The following is a 16,976-nucleotide window of genomic DNA, read 5'->3' as shown; positions in this document are numbered from 1 at the left end:
ACTCAAGGTATTTGGTGAGCTGCTTGTTCACCGTGGCCTCAGTTAGTTTGGCGAACATCAGGAACAGAGAGACAGGCCAATCCTTAGAGTTAGAACTGCTGTGACTACTGGAGCAGACATCTGGAAGTAATGTTGTCTAAAACACTCAGATTGGCTGCAGGCTGGGGTGCAACGGAGGGCAAGAACAAGAAGGTTGGGCTGGGATGTGTCCCAGAGTAATTACCAGAGCCTGGGATGAACTCAAACATTCCACCCATCATTTTGCTTATTCATAAATACGCCAGGTGTGCCCATGTGTGGGTCCCGTGCTCGCTGCACCGCTGGAATCAAGTCGCACCCTACAGTCAGAGACCAGATGTGGGTCCCGTGCTCGCTGCACCACTGGAATGAAGCCGCACCCTACAGTCAAGGCCCAGATAGGCTGAAACCAGTCTTGGGTTGATTGTGTTCCGGTTCAGAAAGGATCTGGATTGGCTCTTCAGGCTGGACTGCCCTATTGGAAGAAGTCTAAAGCTGATTTGCATATGTCTGCTTCCTGTTTGAGGTGGCATTGTGGGCCAACAACCAATTGATCTCCCTGTCCGGCTTGGCCTGGTGAGAACCTGGACGTGAGCCGGAGTCTAGTGAGGAAGAGTATGTGATCAGGGCCTGTTGAAGACCAGGACGTGAGTCAGGGCCTTGTGAGGGCCAGGACAAGAGCCTGAGCCTGGTGAGGACCAGGACGTGAGCCTGGGCCTGGTGAGGACCAGGACGTGAGCCGGAGTCTAGTGAGGACCTGGATGTGATCAGGGCCTTGTGAGGGCCAGGACGTGAGCCTGAGCCTGGTGAGGACCAGGACGTGAGCCTGGGCCTGGCGAGGACCAGGACGTGAGCCGGAGTCTAGTGAGGACCAGGATGTGATCAGGGCCTTGTGAGGGCCCAGACCTGAGTCGGGCCTTGTGAGGACCAGGACATGTGTCGGAGCCTGGTAGGGACCAGGATGTGAGCCGGAGTCTAGTGAGGACACGAATGTGAGCTGGAGTATGGTGAGGACCTGGTTGTGAGCCAGAGTCTAGTGAGGATGAAGATGTGATCAGGGCCTTGTGAAGACCAAGATGTGAACCGGGGCCTTGTGAGGACTAGGATGTGGGTTGGGGCCTTGTAAGGCCCAGAACATTAGCCTGGGCCTTGTGAGGATGAGGATATGTGTCAGGGCCTGGTGGACAGGACGTGAGCCAGGACCTTGTGAGGACCAGGATGTGAGCCTTGTCCTGGTATGGACCAGCACGTGTGCCGGGGTCTGATCGACCAGGACGTAAGCCAGGGCCTTGTGAGGACCAGGACGTGAGCCAAGGCATTGTGAGGACAAGGACGTGAGCCAGGGCCATGGGAGGACCAGGACATGAGCCGGGGCCTTGGGAGGACCATGACGTGAGCCAAGGCATTGTGAGGACAAGGACGTGAGCCAGGGCCATGGGAGGACCAGGACATGAGCCGGGGCCTTGGGAGGACCAGGACGTAATCCAGGCCCTTGTGAGGACCAGGAAGTGAGCCTGGGCCTGGTATGGACCAGCACGTGTGCCGGGGTCTGATGGACCAGGACGTAAGCCAGGGCCTTGTGAGGACCAGGACGTGAGCCATTGCCTTGTGAGGACCAGGACTTGAGCCAGGGCCTTGTGAGAACCAGGACGTGAGCCAGGGCCTTGTGAGGACCAGGACGTGAGCCGGAGCCTAGTGAGGACCAGGGCGTGAGCCGGAGTCTAGTGAGGACCAGGACGTGAGTCTGGGCCTGGTATGGACCACACATGAGCAGGGGCTTGGTAGACCAGAACATGAGCCAGGGCCTTGTGAGGACAAGGACGTGAGCTGGGGCCTTGTGAGGACCAGGATGTGAGCCAGGGCCTTGTGAGGACCATGACATGAGCCAGGGCATTGTGAGGACCAGGACGTTAGCCAGGGCCTTGTGAAGACCAGGACTTCAGCCAGGGCCTTGTGAGGACCAGGATGTGAGCCGGGGCCTGGCGGATCAGGATGTGAGCCGGTGCCTTGTGAAGACCAGGACGTGAGCTGGGGCCTTGTGAGGACCAGGATGTGAGCTGGGGCCTTGTGAGGACCAGGAAGTGAGCTGGGGCCTTGTGAGGACCAGGACATGAGTTGGGGCCTTGTAAGGACCAGGACATGAGCCTGGGCCTTGTGAGGACCAGGATGTGAGCTAGGGCCTGGTGAGGACCAGGCCGTGAGCCGGGGCCTAGTGTGGACCAGGACGTGAGACGGGGCCTTGTGAGGACCAGGTTGTGAGCCAGGGCCTTGTCTGGACCAGGACATGAGCCGGGGCCTAGTGGAACAGGATGTGAGCCTGGAGCCTGGTGGACCAGGACGTGAGCCGGGCCTTGTGCAGACCAGGACATGTGTCGGAGCCTGGTAGGGACCAGGACGTGAGCCGGAGTCTAGTGAGTACACGAATGTGAGCCGGAGTCTGGTGAGGACCTGGATGTGAGCCAGAGTCTAGTGAGGATGAGGATGTGATCAGGGCCTGGTGAAGATTAAGATGTGAACCGGTGCCTTGTGAGGACCAGGACGTGGGCTGGGGCTTTGTAAGGACCAGAGCATGAGCCTGAGCCTTGTGAGGATGAGGATATGTGCCAGTGCCTGGTGGACAGGACGTGAGCCAGGACCTTGTGAGAACCAGGATGTGAGCCTTGGTCTGGTATGGACCAGCACGTGAGCAGGGGCTTGGTGGACCAGGACGTGAGCCTGGGCCTAGTATGGACCAGCACTTGTGCCGGGGTCTGGTGGACCAGGATGTGAGCCAGGGCCTTGTGAGGACCAGGACGTGAGCCAGTGCCTTGTGAGGACCAGGACGTGAGCCATTGCCTTATGAGGACCAGGACTTGAGCCAGGGCCTTGTGAGGACCAGGACGTGAGCCAGGGCGTTGTGAGGACCAGGACGTGAGCCTGGGCCTAGTATGGACCAGCATTTGTGCCGGGGTCTGGTGGACCAGGACATGAGCCAGGGCCTTGTGAGGACCAGGACGTGAGCTGGGGCCTTGTGAGGACCAGGATGTGAGCCATTGCCTTGTGAGGACCAGGACTTGAGCTAGGGCCTTGTGAGGACCAGGACGTGAGCCAGGGCATTGTGAGGACAAGGACGTGAATCGGATCCTAGTGATGACCAGGATGTGAGCCGGGGTCTAGTGAGGACCAGGACGTGAGCCTGGGCCTGGTATGGACCAGCACATGAGCAGGGGCTTGGAAGACCAGGACATGAGCCAGGGCCTTGTGAGGACCAGGACACGAGCTGGGGCCTTGTGAGGACCAGGATGTGAGCCAGGGCCTTGTGAGGACCATGACGTGAGCCAGGGCATTGTGAGGACCATGACGTGAGCCAGGGCGTTGTGAGGACAAGGACCTGAGTCAGGGCCTTGTGAGGACCAGGAAGTTAACCATTGCCTTGTGAAGACCAGGACTTGAACCAGGACCTTGTGAGGACCAGGATGTGAGCCAGGGCCTGGCGGACCAGGATGTGAGCCGGTGCCTTGTGAAGACCAGGACGTGAGCTGGGGCCTTGTGAGGACCAGGACGTGAGCCATGGCCTTGTGAGGACCAGGATATAAGCAAGGGCCTGGTGAGGACCAGGACGTGAGTTTGGGCCTTGTGAGGACCAGGACGTGAGCTTGGGCCTTGTGAGGACCAGGAAGTGAGCTGGGGTCTTGTGAGGACCAGGACGTGAGTTGGGGCCTTGTGAGGACCAGGACGTGAGCTGGGATGTTGTGAGGACCAGGACATGAGCCGGGGCCTAGTGGAACAGGATGTGAGCCTGGATCCTGGTGGACCAGGACATGAGTCGGGTCTTGTGAGGACCAGGACGTAAGCGTAGGCCTGGTGGACCAGGACGTGACCCGGGGCCTTGTGAGGATCAGGACGTGAACTGGGGCCTTGTGAGGACCAGGAAGTTAGCTGGGGCCCTGTGAGGACCAGGACGTAAGCTGGGGCCTTGTGAGGACCAGGACATGAGCTGGGGCATTGTGAGGACCAGGACGTGAGCCAGGGCCTTCTGAGGACCAGGATGTTACCTTGGGCCTGGTGAGGACCAGGCCGTGAGCCGGGGCCTTGTGTGGACCAGGACGTGAGACAGGGCCTTGTAAGGACCAGGTTGTGAGCCAGGGCCTTGTCTGGACCAGGACATGAGCCGGGCCTAGTGGAACAGGATGTGAGCCTGGAGCCTGGTGGACCAGGACGTGAGCCTGGCCTTGTGAGGACCAGGACGTAAGCGTGGGCCTGCTAGACCAGGACGTGAGCTAGGGTCTGGTGGACCACAACGTGACCCAGGGCCTTGTGGGGACCAGGACGCGAGCCAGGGCCTTGTGAGGACTATGACGTGAGCTGGAGCCTGGTAAACCAGGATGTGAGCCGGGGCCTGGCGGACCAGGATGTGAGCCGGTGCCTTGTGAAGACCAGGACGTGAGCTGGGGCCTTGTGAGGACCAGGACGTGAGCTTGGGCCTTGTGAGGACCAGGAAGTGAGCTGGGGTCTTGTGAGGACCAGGACGTGAGTTGGGGCCTTGTGAGGACCAGGACGTGAGCTGGGATGTTGTGAGGACCAGGACATGAGCCAGGGCCTTGTGAGGACCAGGATGTGAGCTAGGGCCTGGTAAGGATCAGGCCGTGAGACAGGGCCTTGTGAGGACCAGGTTGTGAGCCAAGGCCTTGTCTGGACCAGGACATGAGCCGGGGCCTAGTGGAACAGGATGTGAGCCTGGATCCTGGTGGACCAGGACATGAGCCGGGTCTTGTGAGGACCAGGACGTAAGCGTGGGCCTGGTAGACCAGGACTTGAGTCAGGGTCTGGTGGACCATGACATGACCCAGGGCCTTGTGGGGCCCAGGGCGCAAGCCTGGGCCTTGTGAGGACCAGGATGTGAGCTGGAGCCTGGTAAACCACGACGTGAGCTGGGGCCTGGTGGACCAGGATGTGAGCAAGGGACTTGTGAGGACCAGGAAGTGAGCCGAGGCCTGGTGGACCAGGACATGAGCCGGGGCCTTGTGAGGACCAGGACGTGAGCATGGGCCTTGTGGACCTTGTGAGGACCAGGATGTGAACATGGGCCTGGTAGACCAGGACGTGACCCGGGGCCTTGTGAGGATCAGGACGTGAACTGGGGCCTTGTGAGGACCAGGAAGTGAGCTGGGGCCCTGTGAGGACCAGGACGTAAGCTGGGGCCTTGTGAGGACCAGGACATGAGCTGGGGCATTGTGAGGACCAGGACGTGAGCCAGGGCCTTCTGAGGACCAGGATGTGACCTTGGGCCTGGTGAGGACCAGGCCGTGAGCCGGGGCCTTGTGTGGACCAGGACGTGAGACAGGGCCTTGTAAGGACCAGGTTGTGAGCCAGGGCCTTGTCTGGACCAGGACATGAGCCGGGCCTAGTGGAACAGGATGTGAGCCTGGTGGACCAGGACGTGAGCCTGGCCTTGTGAGGACCAGGATGTAAGCGTGGGCCTGCTAGACCAGGACGTGAGCTAAGATCTGGTGGACCACAACGTGACCCAGGGCCTTGTGGGGACCAGGGCGCGAGCCAGGGCCTTGTGAGGACTATGACGTGAGCTGGAGCCTGGTAAACCAGGACGTGAGCTGGGGCCTGGTGGACCGAGATGTAAGCCAGGACCTTGTGGGGACCAGGATGTGAGCCAAGGCCTGGTGGACCAGGATGTGAGCCGGGGCCTTGTGAGGACCAGGACGTGAGCGTGAGCCTGGTAGACCAGGACCTGAGCCGGGGTCTGGTGGACCAGGACGTGAGCCAGGGCCTTGTGAGGACCAGGACGTGAGCTGGGCCCTTGTGAGGAACGGGACATGAGCCGGGGCCTTGTGAGGACCAGGACGTGAGCCGGGGCCTTGTGAGGACCAGGATGGGAGCTGGGACCTGGTGGACCAGGATACTGAGCCAGCTATCACTCCCTTAGAGAGGGCAGACTAAACACCTGGTTTGTCCTCTCTAGCAGGACCAGGGATGGGTCAGTACAGAGATCCAAGGACACCAGAGACTGGGGCGCTGGACTTGCACCCCCTGTTTTTCATTGTATTTCTCCCTGAAACAAATAAAACTGTGTGAAATCTCCTTGAGAGAGATTCGTATTATCACAGATCTCACTGGACTCACAATCTGGAGAAAGAGGCTGAGAATGAACACCCTTGCACATGAACTGTTCTACTCTTGTCTGCCACCATGCCCTGTGAAGTACCAAATATTTCCGTAGAGTGATCCCCCGAATATCCATGCCTGTACTTTCATGTAATACGTAAGGGCATTCTGGGGGGCGTAGTCGGTTACTTTACTAAAGACAGTGGTTTAAACAATAAACTCCATGCATGGAGGAGATGTGCCTTTGTCAGCAGCCATATGCGGCTCTGTGGTAACTCCAGATACTTTTCAAAAACTAGGATTATGAGCTCTTAAAATATAATGATATGTCTGGAAAGGAGCATCTCTGGGCGGTGAGAGCAGCGGGTGAGGCGGTTCACATTCTTCATACCAAGTGAACAGGACAGGCCTCACCTCCTACCCCTAGAGGGCAGGTTTTATCCCAGCAGATGACACGCCTCCACTCCTCTGCATCCTCCTGGACAGACCTCTCCTCCTCTTCCCGCTGGACAGGCCTCCCCTCTTCCGCATCCCCCTGGACAGGCCTCACCTCCTCTGCACCCCTGGACAGGCCTCTCCTCCCCTGCACCCCTAGACAGGCCTCTCCTCCCCTGCACCCCTTGACAGGCCTCACCTCCTCTTCCCGCTGTAAAGGCCTCTCCTCCTCTGCTCCCCCTGGACAGGCCTCACCTCCTCTGCACCCCTGGACAGACCTCACCTCCTCTGCTCCCTCTGGACAGGCCTCACCTCCTCTCCACCCCTGGACAGGCCTCACCTCCTCTCCACCCCTGGACAGGCCTCTCCTCCTCTGCTCCCCCTGGACAGGCCTCACCTGCTCTGCACCCCTGGACAGGTCTCACCTCCTCTGCACCCCTGGACAGGCGTCATCTCCTCTGCCCCCTGGACAGACCTCACCTCCTCTGCTCCCTCTGGACAGGCCTCACCTCCTCTCCACCCCTGGACAGGCCTCACCTCCTCTCCACCCCTGGACAGGCCTCTCCTCCTCTGCTCCCCCTGGACAGGCCTCACCTGCTCTGCACCCCTGGACAGGCCTCTCCTCCTCTGCACTCCCTGGACAGGCCTCACATCCTCTGCACCCCTGGACAGGCCTCTCCTCCCCTACACCCCTAGACAGGCATCTCCTCCCCTGCACCCCTCGACAGGCCTCACCTCCCCTTCCCGCTGGACAGGCCTCTCCTCCTCTGCTCCCCCTGGACAGGCCTCACCTCCTCTGCACCCCTGGACAGACCTCACCTCTTCTGCTCCCCCTGGACAGGCCTCACCTCCTCCCCACCCCTGGACAGGCCTCACCTCCTCCCCACCCCTGGACAGACCTCACCTCCTTTGCACCCTTTGGACAAGCCTCACCTCCTCTGTACCCCCCTGGACAGACCTCACCTCCTCTGTCCCCTGGACAGGCCTCACCTCCTCTGCACCCCTGGACAGGTCTCACCTCCTCTGCACCCCTGGACAGTCCTCTCCTCCTCGGCCCTTCCTCTGGACAGGCCTCTCCTCCTCTGCACCCCTAGACAGACCTCTCCTCCTCTGCACCCCTAGACAGGCCTCTCCTTCTCTGCACCCCTGGACAGGCCTCTCCTCCTCTGCACCCCTGGACATGCTTTTCCTCCTCCGCACCCCAAGACAGGCCTCACCTCCTCTGCACCCCTGGACAGGCCTCACCTCCTCTGCCCCTTGGACAGGCCTCTCCTCCTCTGCCCCCCTGGACAGGCCTGACCTCCTCTGACCCCTGGACAGGCCTCTCCTCCTCCGCACCCCAAGACAGGCCTCACCTCCCTTGCACCCCTGGACAGGCCTCACCTCCTCTGTACCCCTGGACAGGCCTCTCCTCCTCTGCACCTCTGAACCGGCCTGACCCCCTCTCCTCCGCTCCCCACTCATGCTCAGCAGGAGGAAGAGCTGAGCTCTCCTGACCTCACCCTGAATGCCAGGGGGGGGGGGGGAATCTGATCCCAGGATTAATAAATTGCAGCCAAGTGAGTTAGCAGCTCTCCTACCTGAGCAGAAACCTGTCCAGGCTCTCTCCTCCTCCTGGGGGGGCAGATCTGGGGTCCGAAGATGAAGGTCGCTGCACAGACAGACAGGGCTCCTTCCTCCTCTGCAGCAGGCTGGATACACCAGGAGAGGCCGGAAGTGATGTCACCACTGTTGCTGGTGCTGTCTCTGCCGCCGCTGACCCGGAAGAGGGAACCCTTCTCCCTTTCATCCAATGTGCAGCTCCGTGGGTTTCATCAGCAGGTGAGGAGCGCCCTCTGGTGGCCGATGACGGAACCGCCGCCTCCAGGCTCCAGCAGTGAATACATTTCACACAAACAAGCATTTATACCTGTAAAGACCTCGGATTTCAGATGTCACAGACGTGAATGTTTTTAAGGGTGACAGTTCAAGTACAGGGCCTCACACTTGGTTGCTGCTGTAGAAAAGTATTTTTAGCTTCACTCAAGATGAGCATCTTCCAAACACTGATGTAAAGGACTTAAGAGTATTTACAGAAAGGTGACAACTGGAAGTGGCAGTCTGTATTTCAATGAATATATCTGTATTTCAAAGAATATATCAGAATATCAGTCAGTTTTCTAATTAAACTGGACAGCTTATTTATTCTTTTTAAATAATTTATTTGCAGTTTCTCAAATCCTCAACGTGCTAGATAGCAAAGTAAACAGAGGTAAATACCATGGAGTTTTAAACACCAGATCAGTGACAACGAGGCATAGGTCATGTGTCAAAGCGACAATTGAAGGAACATCTTATTTCTAATTTTCCTGTGTCTGTGGCTTATTTCTTATATTTAATACAGTTTTATATCCTCGAACAAGACTGAATTGTAGGTTCTAATTTGGTTTTTGAGTTTCTGATTTAAGAGCACAACGTCTCCTAAAATATTAAGATAGCGGCCTCTTCCAGGCTTTGTTTTTTTTGTTTACAGTAACCCCCTCCCTCTCTCAACAAAGATTCACTGACGAAAAATAAAGCAATTTATCTTTGAAACAATTAATTCCTAAGATAGGGCAACCAAGTATGAACCAGAAATTTCTCACACAGTTTACATTGTATCATAAAAATGAGTGGGTATTACAGGTCTGAAGAACAGGGGAGGGGCGTTTCATTACTCGAAAATATTCCAGTCCTTCAAATAGGCTCCTAAATCATAGTACGCTTGTCATCAATACAACGCCGGTTAGTGAGTGCGTCAACTCTTTGTAGCATTGTCATGCAAGAAGCCTTGAGTGCCTCGACAGCGACATTAATTTGGACTTGCATACATCAGAGCCTCACTCATCACGAGTGACACTCACACATTTGGAGGTCGTGCTGAAGTCTCACACAAACCTGGCCCATTCTTCCAAACTATGGGGATAGACTAGAACTTCACACATGACTATTCAGCACAGAGCAGACCCTCTGTCCCGCATTTTGGTGGCAAAACGTTTCTCATATTTCACCATGAGTACTGCACACAGTTCAGTAGAATGTTAAATTCATTGTCTATTTTAGTGAGACTTGGTTGTAATTTTATCACTTTACATGTGTTCTGATCATGTCTATCAATTCAGTAATGTCTCTTCCTTTGGTATTGTCAAAGTCAAATGTTAAGTGACACCACTCCCTGTGTCTTTTTTTAAATACCTCAATTCTCTATTGATTTTCATATACAATGAGCATATTACAGGGATGGAAGTTTATCGATTCAGCAGAGTCCAAGATACTGTGTAAACTAGAACTTGTGAGAAGACATTGATAACAGGAGAAACAATAAATGAAATAACCCCTCTAGATAGAGGTGATGTGGCTCAGAAGATCCCGCAGATGATCAGGGGAGGAGGATGAGGGGGAACAGGAGGGGAAGGGACATGGGAACAGGAAGAAAAGTCAGGGTGCCAGGACCCATGGTCGCCACCAAAAAGACAACTCCCACTACGAATGCCGTAGCCAGCTAACTCTTACAGTGGTGGGTTAAATCCTGGAATACTGACATTTTGTGAAGCAAGGTCAGACGGGCCTTCAATTGCGGTGCCACCCCTAGGTTGGTCATCAAGGTATCCCAAACGGAGCCCCAGTAGCACAAAGTACTGTTCAGTCCGCAGGAAATGCCAAATGTCACAGACCGGTGTGCCGCACCTCCAGCACTTGGAATCCTCAACCATATGTGCTTTATAGACTCCGGCGTCCAGTGCCAGTGGTGTAGGAACTTGAATTAACTGAATTTCAACCTGACCACCTGGAGGAATCTGCCATGGTCTTTCCAAAGGTCGTGTCCGTCCTCCTCAGACAGTGAGAGGCACAGCCTCTGCTCCCACAAACAGCATAAAGTGTTGGCAGTGGTGCTCGAAAAAAGGCTGTCCATAGTGGTAACATACAATTCCACCATAGTGTCCTTGAATCCTTTCCACATCAGGATATAATGCAACATTGGGTCAGACTCAAGATCGTAAGGGGGAGCACCCAGCATGTGTGGCAGGCTCTGCATGAGCTGTCGGTACCGTCAGTGATGCGATTGTGGCATCCCATAATCATGCATGAGAGTAGCAAAGGGGGCCAACTCACAGCCCCCTACTATAGCATCAACAGAGCGTATCCCTCTGGCCCTCCACTGTGTAATGGGAGTTCAGATCATACTTGGCCCCAAGCAGGTCCTTGAGAAGAGCAGGGGTCAGAAATGCATTATACGTCTGAGACAGGTGAAACTCAAGGTCAGTCAATCAACACTGTTATGCCTCACAGTGGCACTTATAGGCAGCCAAATCATACATCAAATTACCTCTAAAAGGCCTTCCTGCCCTCTCACTGCACCTGTGCAGAGGAGATGGACCCAGCGTTCTCCTCCAAGTACTGGCTCAGATATTGGCACAGTCTGTGCTTGCCTTCAGGGGCTTTATACCGTGCTGTATACATATACCAAAGGGTCTGAGGGGTTTGCAACAGTCGAAGATTATGGTCGAGTTGCAGAAGATCATGATCAGAGGTACTGTTTGGGAGGATCAAGGCGTAAACGTTTACAATGGACGCAGGAGGTGAAAGTATAGTCCACGTCCCTCAGGTGCGTCAATCACCATGGATCCATCAAGGCATGATCATCAATAATGTCAGAGAGGATGAACCGGTCTCGGGGCTGCCTGGTCGTATGGTTTCTGGACTTGTCAAGGTGCCATATTCCAGCACCCCCCCCCCCCATGAAATCCCTGGCTGTCCAAAGGAGAGCAGGAGTTTGGTCAGCCGCCGGGGCATAGATAGAGCCCACACACAAAGACTCATTGAGAATCTGAACCTTGGAAAAAATATATCTGTCCAGGGGGTCCCGCTATGTCCGCAGTGTGCAAACCCCGAGGGATTTGTGAAAACAGATGTCCAACCCGCTCTCCCTATGTTCCAAAGGAGTAGATGGCTGTGTAAGGGTAGTCTGGATCCTGCTGGCATGTAGTACCGTGCTCATCCAATCCCTTCTGAATGTATCATGTTCACTAGGTGACAGGTGTGTTTCCTGGAGCAATGCTACATCAAGGTGGTGCATCTTCTGAAAGGAGAGGATTTTCTGTCTCTTGATAAAATAGGTGAGGCTGTTGTCATTAAGGGGCATATTTACAAGGAAGTGGTGGAGCACGGCGTTGGCCTCCTTGGTTTAACGATGAATGTGGCCTGGGATCACTAGATCACCAGGACTCTAGCGCGCACTACTAAATAAAATTTTTCAAATTTACACAATTTTTAATGCGTATTCTTTGTTATACGATTTATCACAAGTTGAATGAGAAATATTTGTTTCAATACAATTTATACACGAATAATACACAGTTGCTGTATTTTCTTCATACACTTTTCATAAATCAATTAGTACAAAACACAGTTATATATACAACCCAATGCATTTCGGGGTTTGAACCCCTTCGTCAGGGGTCTATGAAAAGGAAAAAAGAAAAGAAACGGACACCTAATTAATTTCGATGCTTAAGGGAACTTATTTTGTGTTATCTAAAATAATGCAAGATTCTCTTACCTAGATAACTGGTTGTAGAGTAGTTGCGTGTACTACATAATTTAGAAGTATCTAAACAAATTGATAGGCGTGTAAGTAACATGTTTAAAAAGTGAATAAGCACTAAATATCTCATAGTGCTTAATGATATTACCTTGATTCCCGGTAGACGAAAACCTATCTGTAAATAATTGGAAATTGGAAAATAATAAGTTTCAAAAATTATTACTATCATGCCTGTTGGTTTTAAACAAACTGAAGAGGTTTATTCACTGTCTAATTAGTGCAAAACGTCTAAGGCGCAAAGCTCACCTGGAGATCTTTACTACTTAACTGTGGTGTTCGGGGATCTATTGAAACAAGCAAATAGAAGCTGTTTTATGGCCAGTCTCAAATAACATCATTAATTTATGTGGATATTATTTTCAAGTCGGATCAAAAAAGTTTACCTGCGAGCCTTTTAGTTAGAGTCTCATGGTCTCGCTTAAACTCGGCATGCTCCCGTGCTAGGAAAGATAAGTAAACAGAAGTCGCGTTTAGTCTTAAGTTACCTAAACTGGCAACCTTCGCGTTTTAAAGGCTTATGCTGCTCTATTCTTACCGGGGGTACAGGAGAAACGGCGTCGTAACGGCGTCTTCCCTCGTTGTTTACACTGATGCGTTAACGGTGTATCTAGTCCTTTGTCTATATTTGTGGAGTAAACCCGATATTGAAAACGGACTACGTCGCGGATTGATGGCGGCCATATTTAAAAAGGGTTGTGTTCCAACTTGTTAAATGTGGGTCGCGAAATACGTCGCAGACTAGAGGCAGCCATACTTAGATGGGAAAGTGCTCTGAGTTGTTAAATGTAGAATACAGTCAGAGTATTGTCGCTCATAATGGACAAGAACCTTACAACCTATACACTAACAAGAATCTCATTCATCAGTCTAAAACATGAGAAAAAAATACAATAATAATTAAATGATATTAAACTAAGTCTCCTAACCAACATCAAGACAATAGTATTAAATGTCATATAAAACAAATGCTAATATTAGCCTAGTCATCAATATTGCAGATCAACAAGAACATACAAAATATAATAATCAATCATATATACAGTTTTATGGTAAGCTGTGTGTTTTTTTACTTCGCAACCTATTTTAATGAACACTATGCTAGTTTTACCCCTTAGAGGAATCAGCTGCAATTTCAAATTTACACCTATAGAAAGCATATCATTTCTAATTTATCATTAAGCCCATCTGGGATTAGGGTCTGTAATTTACGGATCCAAAAGGTTTCTCTCCTTAGTAAAATTTTGGCATTGTCAACACCCAATCGTTGCGGAACTTGTTCAATAATTTGGAATCGAATTTGCGCTATGGTGTGGCCCATCTCGATCCAATGTCTTGCCAATGGTGATGTTATGTTTTTATTGCGAATTCTACTCTTGTGTTCAGCCAAACGTATTCTCAATTTCCTGTCGGTTTTACCGACATACAGTAATCCACACGGACATTTTATAGAATATACCACGTGTTCTGCATTGCAATTTGCCGAGTGTCTTAAACTTATTTGTTCTCCTGTTTTAGGGTGAGACAACTTATTTCCAAGGATTACATTGTTGCAGTTTTTGCAGTTGTAGCATTTGGTTGTGCCCCTAGGGGTAGCTGTATTAAGTTCCATGTCATCCGATCTACTCAATAGTTCTTTAATGTTTCTTGACCTCGAATATGCAAAAAGAGGTTTTTGATCGTAAAGATGTTCAAAATCACTCTCCATTTATAAGATTTCCCATCTTTTAATTATAGTCCTTTTAATTTCTCTTGTTGCAGTTGAATACTTCGAGACAAATACCATTCTCTTTTTCACTACTTTGGTCTTTTTTTGCAATAGTTCTGTCCTTGGTATTGTTTTAACCCTTTCCATTTGCATGTCAATAAGTTTTTCAGGATATCCTCTATTGAGATAACATTGTTTTTGTTGTTCAAAACTTCTGGTGCATTGGGCATCATCAGACGATATCCTTTTTATTCTCATAAATTGAGACACTGGGAGATTATTTTTCAAGGTAGTTGGATGGAAGCTTCCATACTGAAGAGAAGTGTTTTTGTCAGTAGGTTTTTTATATAGTTGTGTAGCAATTTTATTTCCTTCAACTTTAACCTGAACATCCAAGAAAGGTAGTGTTGTGGTACTCATTTGGCTGGTGAATTTAATCCTGGGGTTGACTAGGTTTAGACTGTCTATGTTTCGCTTCAGGTCTGCCATCGGTTTCTTCCATATTAAAAAAATGTCATCAATGTACCGTTTATAGTACAGAATGCCAGTTTGCCAAGTGGTGTCTTCCAATATATATTCCAGCTCAAATTTAGCCATAAAAATGTTCGCATAGATACATGCACCAGGAAAATCCATGGCTGTGCCGCTCAGCTGGGTGTAGTACTCGTTTTGCCATACGAAGTAGCTGTTGTTTAGGCAAAATTCCAATAATTGCATGATTAAGTATTTTGTCTCTATTGGTTTGTCTGTTCTCAATAGTGCCCATTCGATGGCTTCAAGGCCTAGCTGATGAGGAATCGATGTGTATAATGACACAACGTCAATTGTACATAGTATTAGGCTTTCTTCTGTTTCCAAGTTAAGAGAAGTCACGCTTCTTCAAAAGTGTGAAGTATCCTCCAAGTATGTTGGCCAGTCTTGTATGAAAGCTTGCATGTGGGCATCGATGAATATGCCCAAGGTCTCAAAGATTGTAGAACACCCTGATACAATTGGCCTGATGGGCGGATTTTGCAGACATTTGTGTATTTTTGGCAAAAAATATATTTTCGGCCTCCTTGGGTATGTTTGTCTTAGATATCTTTTTGTTGCAAGGGTGATCCACCCCAGTTCTTCAGCTTTGTCAAGAATTTGATCCAGATTGCAGGATATCTCATTTGTGGGATCTTATGGAAGTTTGAGGTAAACTTCATCATCTAGAACATGTTCATTTCCTTTCATTGTGTAGAATTCTGAGTCCATGATGACGAGACCTCCCCCTTTGTCCGCCTTTTGGATAACTATATCCTTGTTGTTACGTAGGGTGCGTAAAGCACTCAGTTCAGCTCGTGTCAAATTTTGCAGTTTGCTTCTATATTGGATTTTTGTCATGTCTGCTTTAACCAGAGTTTCAAATAAATCCAGACTTTTATGTGAAACAGGTGCCATAAAGTTACTTTTAGGTTTGAACTGGTTTGTTACATTATCCGGTGACTCTATCGGGTTCAGAATGGTAAAAAAATATTTGAGACGTAATATCCTCATAAATTTGAAAAAGGCCACTTCAGTCTCTAGTTCGTTTGTTCGATAGGTACTCACAAAAGTAGGTCCTTTGTTCAATAATTGAATCTCAAATTTGGATGGTGAATATTTGGAAATGTTAATTACTATATTCTGCTCTGGCTCCGTAATCCCAATTTTTTGGCTTGCTCTTTCTCCTTTTCTTTCTCTTTTGCCTTGTCCTCTTCTTGTCTTTTGTCGCCAGGCTGTGGTGTTGTTTGATCCGGAGGTTTGCCTAAATTTATGCCCCTCTCTAAAAAAGGATCAATGGACGATGTGGATGCCAGATCTATTGTTACAGTCTTATCGGAGTCTTTTTTACGTGATTGTTCCTGTGGTAGAGGTTGTCTGGAAGTGCTTGTTTCACTATCAGAGACCATGCTCTCTTGAGATGAAGTTGTCTGTTGTTTCTTTCCTGTAAAACGTCTTTTGGCATAAACTTCTGCCCACGTATAAGCCTCAGTCAACTTATAGTCTATTGTATCACGCTTGAATTTGCGTAATTTCGTCTCCTGCAATTCTTTGCCATATTTTTCTTGGTTTAACGCCACGCTTTCCACTTCTGAAATGCAGGACTACACCGTATTTACAAGAATACGGTGCAGCCCTGCATTTCTCCCTGTGCTGGTGCTGAATTTATCTGCCTAGCGCCAATGCAGGCACCCTTGCACCATACTGCAAGGGTGCCTGCGTTGAGGGGAGCAGGCCTGCCAAGTACCACGCATCAGGTGTTAGAGTAACACATTTCAATGTGGTGGTCGGCATCACCGTACTGAAATGCAAAGTCACACATTTTTATGGCTTCCTGAGCTGTCAAGTGCTGGAGCGCTGCTATAATATTTAGAAGTCAAACTGAGCAAAGCTGACCTCCTACATTTAAGGGTTCTGGTTTAGCTACATTCAGGCATGTTATGTATGTTGTTATGTTAAGTTAATTTCTATAGCGCATGACTCACCCGGGGGCATCTCAGCGCTCGCCTAGTAATTTGGCCTGAGGACTGAAAGTCAGAACAGAGTTAGAACAGGAATGCTTTTAGTTGTTTCCTAAAGGTGCTGTATTTGGAAATTTAGTTTAGGGACAGCAGTAGTTTATTCCAGTATCTTGGGGCCAGATACGAAAAAGCTTTTCCACCAATCTGACTCAAACGTATACGAGGAACCTGTAGAAGGTGTAGAGTACTGGATCTGCGATTTCTGTTCGGTGTATGAAAGGTGAGTTTCTTTTGTAGATAGTAAGGGCCTATGCCATTCAGCGCATTGTAAGTGAGACAACAGATTTTGAAAAAGAATCTCTTCCTTACAGGTAACCAATGCAGCTCTCTCAGCAAGGGAGCAGAAGGGGAGCCTGCAGGGCGGTTCAGTAACATTCTGGCCGCCGTGATCTGAATCACTTGTAATTTAATAAAGAGGGTCTCTCCCACTTCCGCCAACAAAGCATTACCATAGTCTAATTGGCTGATGACCATGGCTTGAACTAAGGTTCTGCGGTGATTAGTGGGCAAGTAGGGAAGAATTTTGCTGAGTAAACGCATACTATAGTAGCAGGAGCTAGTAGTG

General features: G+C 50.6%; 1 protein-coding gene across 1 annotated transcript in view; it reads right to left on the bottom strand.

The window, feature by feature from the left end:
- The window catches only part of LOC144806519 (uncharacterized), a 51,559-nt gene extending 43,327 nt beyond the window's left edge, over nt 1–8,232 (bottom strand). Inside the window, exon 1 of the mRNA XM_078672865.1 lies at nt 8,133–8,232. The gene's annotated coding sequence lies outside the window, so the exon portion shown is untranslated. The remainder of the gene's footprint in view (nt 1–8,132) is intronic.
- Nucleotides 8,233–16,976: the final 8,744 nt, after the last annotated feature.

This window comes from Lissotriton helveticus, chromosome 1_2 (genome assembly GCF_964261635.1).
Source record: "Lissotriton helveticus chromosome 1_2, aLisHel1.1, whole genome shotgun sequence".
Lineage (NCBI taxonomy): Eukaryota > Metazoa > Chordata > Amphibia > Caudata > Salamandridae > Lissotriton > Lissotriton helveticus.
Note: the sequence above shows the minus strand (reverse complement) of the source record. Positions and strands in the feature narration are given on the sequence as shown.